The sequence below is a fragment of the Eriocheir sinensis genome, chromosome 8 (genome assembly GCF_024679095.1).
Source record: "Eriocheir sinensis breed Jianghai 21 chromosome 8, ASM2467909v1, whole genome shotgun sequence".
Classification (NCBI taxonomy): domain Eukaryota; kingdom Metazoa; phylum Arthropoda; class Malacostraca; order Decapoda; family Varunidae; genus Eriocheir; species Eriocheir sinensis.
In genome coordinates, this window is record NC_066516.1 from 22,889,757 (window position 1) to 22,894,544 (window position 4,788).

Below are 4,788 nucleotides of genomic sequence, written 5' to 3' on the forward strand. Positions count from 1 at the left end.
CCAGGCAAGCTAACCACTGCATCACAAAGGTGTCCGTATTATCAAGACTAGTATTTTTTATTTATTTTTTATTTTATTTATTTTTATTTATCATTATTATTATGACTATTATTTTTTATATATCTATATATATATCTATATATATATATATATATATATATATATATATATATATATATATATATATATATATATATATATTTTTTTTTTTTTTTTTTTTGTAAGAAGGGTGGAGGGCAGCGATGCTGCAGTTATAATTACCTCAGAATATATGAATGGTTGTAACAGGCATAACTGAAATGCTAGCAAGTTGACATGCTTCTCAGTTGCTCATGTCACCTGAGTGTGAGAGCAAATAAGGGACCAGCATGCATGTAGTGTGTTATGAATAGCTGTTTAAATATTTATTTGTATTTTCTCAATGTTTTAGGATACAACAGAGTCATAAGACAAGAATGTTTTCAGAATAGTTTGAGCTGTTAGCTTTTTTATTTAAATTTGCAGGACAAGGGAAGGTATGAAGAAAGGAGACTTTAAATTTAACTTTGTATCCATATGCTTCCCATAGTAACTTCATTGGGAACTTATCTAACTGGTTCATTCTCTTTGGAAATAATTCTGATGTGGGTCATATTGCTAGAAGACGAGAGTAATTTGAAGTTATAGAAGACATCCTGCATAAAGAGGATTAACCCCTCTGAGACCGGCAGCGGTGGTAATCTTGATGCTGCCAGGACCAGCCCTCCAGTGCTAAACACCGAAAATAGCCTGTATTCACACACTCCTTACTCTTAACCTACAATGGATGGACAAATGAAACAGACTCTATACTCACTGTTAAGTCTTCCTCTTTCTAATGATGCCATTCAGAAGTCTCTACATGCCTTATAGAGAGACAGCGAGTTGAAGAGGAGAGAATTTTGGCAGGAACAACCACTTGCCTTCCATGCGTCCATTTTGGCTGCTTGGCCATGGCTAGGTCGTAATGAAAACGGGTGCTCTGAGCTCTGTTTACGCAAGCTAGACTATAATATTAACTCCCTCCATGCAATACAGCCCCTATTGTGTATGTACTAAGTGGTCAGTGCAGGCGGGTAATACGTGTGGCGTTCAGGTCTGAGGGCTGGAAGTCAGACTCATCGGAATCAGTGTCACTGCTTTTTGCCATTTTGAGAGTAGAGCAGAGACTGACAGAGTAGCCGAACTAACTCTCAGGCAGAGTTCCCAATGAGTGAATTACAAAAATTAGTGAAATGTAGCTAAATTTTGCATAAAAACAGCAAGGCTGTTATAACTGCCTCCGGTCATCATCATCATCATCATCTCATCGACGCCTGCTCCTAGGAGCTCCCACCAGGGGATGGCCACGGCAGAAGAGTTTCCATCTTTCTCTATTCATACACTCCCTTCTTTCCTGCTCAAAGTTTCTCAAAGATCTTTCACCCCTCTCCCTAACGTACTCCTGCACCTTATCCCTCCATTTCAGTGGAGGTTGTCCTCTAACATTCCCTCCCACTATTTCACTCACATACACCCTCCTGGTCATCTTACTCTCCTCCATTCGATCCATGTGACCCTTTAAAGTCTTTCGCTTCACTTCTTCTACCACTCCACACTTCTTCCCTTCACCCCTGTGACACATTCCAATACACTCATACACACTTTCATTATTCATTCCATCCATTCTACTCACTCCACATGCACTCCTCAAATAACTCATTTCCACTGCCTGCACTCTAGACCTCTGACTTTATTCAAAGCCCATGTTTCGCTTGCATATGTGAGGGTTGGTACTATTATTGTATTTCTCAAATCCCTCTTTACCTCCATGCTCACACTTCTGCTATTCATGATATGTCCCAAAGACCCTACTACCCTTCTTCCTTGCCTCCTGTCCTCACCCAGTAAAGTGGCTATAGCTACCTCTGGTCCTTAAGGGGTTAAAGTAAGAATCTTACCATCCAGGAAAAGCCTAAAACAGTAATGTTCAATCCTTGGAAAAGCATAGACAGCACAATGACCTAACAAAAATCTTCAAGCGGGTAAGGAAATCAATGAAAGGGATTTATCAAACTCAACCTTTACACCAGTGGGTCGCTCTAGCAGTAAGAAGCAATGTGTATGTACTTATACTTCTATGCTGAGTTCCCAAAACATGAAAGAAGTACAAATCTATCTTAGTTTTGAGAGAAGTTATTCATGATATGGCTATGGCCACTGATTGCATAACTAAGTTATGTAAGGCATACAGAGGTTATTGTATTTGCATGTTGTGTAACTAGGAAAATGAGTACAAATCTCTTAGTTTTGTTTAACATCATGCCTATTATTCAGTGTAGCTCTAAATGAGTACAAATCTTCCATTTAGTTTTGTTAAAAATCATGCCTGTTTTTCAATGACTCAAAGCCACTGATGACATAACCAGGTTATTTAGAGGTCTTGGAGATGTTGCTATACATTCAAGTTATTTAATTTGGAAAGTTTGCAACCTTGATCATAATTTGGCATGATTGCATTCCATTTTACTCTTCTTTCTTTACTTCCCACTCCTTATTTATTTGTATGCATGTATTTTCTTATCCATCTGGCACTAGTTAGGTTCAATCTTGATTATCCTGATCAGTTTTGGTGCCTTTATTACACAGATATAAATTCCCTCGAGTCAGTACAGATGAGATGGTTTGGACACATGATGAGAATGGGGGAGAATGAATTTGTGAAGAGAGTGTATGAGGGAAGGAGTGAGGGAGAGGGTGTCAGGGGAGGACCACCTGTGAGGTGGATCAATAGGATAAGTGAGTATTGGAGTGAGAGAGTTGGAAGTAGCAGGATTGAGTGCGAGAAGAGGGAGAGATGGAGACACTTCTGCCGCTGCCACCTCCTGGAGGAAACTTCCCATGCAGGAGCAGGGCGTTGGAGATATAGATAGACAGCACAGATAAGAATGACCAAAATTATCCAAGGACATGGAAATTTTCTGTAAAGATAAAGACTAAAAAGCCTATCTTGCACTCATTGGAAATTGAGAGAGAGAGAGAGAGACTGAGACTGTGAGGTGATTTGATTGAAATTTTCAAATTAGTATGGTACCAATAAGTATGACAAATTCTAGTTAAGGAAGGAAATTGGCAAAACTTGGTTCACAAATATGGTAGTGAATTAGTGGAACAAACTAAGTAGATATGTTTATGATCAGTGGTGGGCACCGCTAACCGAAAAGTTAGCTTCGCAAACTGGTAATCCACTAACTAAAAAGTTAGCTTTGCTTACACTAAACCATTAAACTGATAAAGAAAATAGTGGAAGCTAACACTAACTGCTAACTTTTTATATGGATTTAGCTTTGGTTTAGTATTTTGTCTCTAAAACACTTAAAAACAGACCTATTGACCTGAAATTTCAATATGTTGTAGCTTAGACATCTAACTTTGTCAGGTGGAAAATATCAAATTATTGTCATTAAATCCCAAGTTCAAATGGAAGATGCGTTACCCTAAAACAGCAGTTCCCAAAGTGTGAGTGTATGCACCCCTGAGGGTGCATGAGCTGATCACTAGGGGCTCAAATAGTTGTCTCCCAATCTATATTTGTCCAACTTTTCCTTCATAATATGGACACTGCCTGCTTCAACAATGTCACTGTTTAGTTTATTCCATATATCCACACTGGTATTGAAAACTGTATGTCTTATGTCTTTCAAACAAGTCTCCTTTCTCAATTTCTTGCTGTGCCCTCTTAGTTGCTTCCCTCCTTCTGTCTCGATCAAATTGTGTAATAATAATAATAATAATAATAAACTGTTTATTGTATTGTGTGTGTGTGTGTGTGTGTGTGTGTGTGTGTGTGTGTGGCTTCAATGTTTCAAGTTGACAGACTCCATAAAAGCCTTTCTGAGGTCAGTGAAACTAAGAACTTGTTTTTCCACTGAAGCAGGTAATAGGTATGATTGATTTTCTCCATGAGTTAGCTGTCTGTTTTTAAGTTTTTTTAATTTATTGATCTATTTTTTATTATTATTATTTTTTTTTTTTTCCAATATAATCTTGGTGTGTCTCTGATGGCTAAACAGATGAACAGTTTTGTGCAAGAGTGAGGTTTTTGTTAGTCGGGATGATTGCATTTTGTGGTTTTGTGGTCGCATAGTTCTGCATGTGATTTTTTTATCAGTTGATTTATATACTCCTTTATTCTTTTAAGAGTGATCTTGAAAGTATTTTGTGCATTGGGTATACAGTACCTTAGTTGAAGTAGCTTTGCCTCTCTCCACCACTTAATCATTCCATATTTTAGTTACTAAATCTGGTAATCCAACAGAACCTTTCCCAGCAGAACCCATTTCAATAAGTACGGTTTAAAAAAAAATCAGGAAGACTTGTTACATTGTGAAGTAAACTTTGGCAAAAAAATACTTCTGTTCCTACATGTTCAGTGGTTTAACAGTTATTGTACACAGGAAATAAATAAACTAAGTGCCTTGAAGTTACAGCTAGTGAGGTAAATGAAATAAATGAAAGCAGTCCTATACTTTTTGAGCATTGGGTTTCCTTCACACTTACTTGCTTACAAACAGTTTTTAATTATAAATTGTCTTCGCAATAAATAATCTGTCTAATGTTTATGCATGATTCCCTTCCTTTGTGTCTGAGTACAGAGTCAACATGTTTAGGCCATATATATCAAAGAAAATGTGGATACCTATTTTATTATTCACTGATTACATTGTTTAAGGAAGGAAATTAAAAGAGTAGCTGTTCTGAATAAATGGGAGGAGGGGCCGTGAATTTACA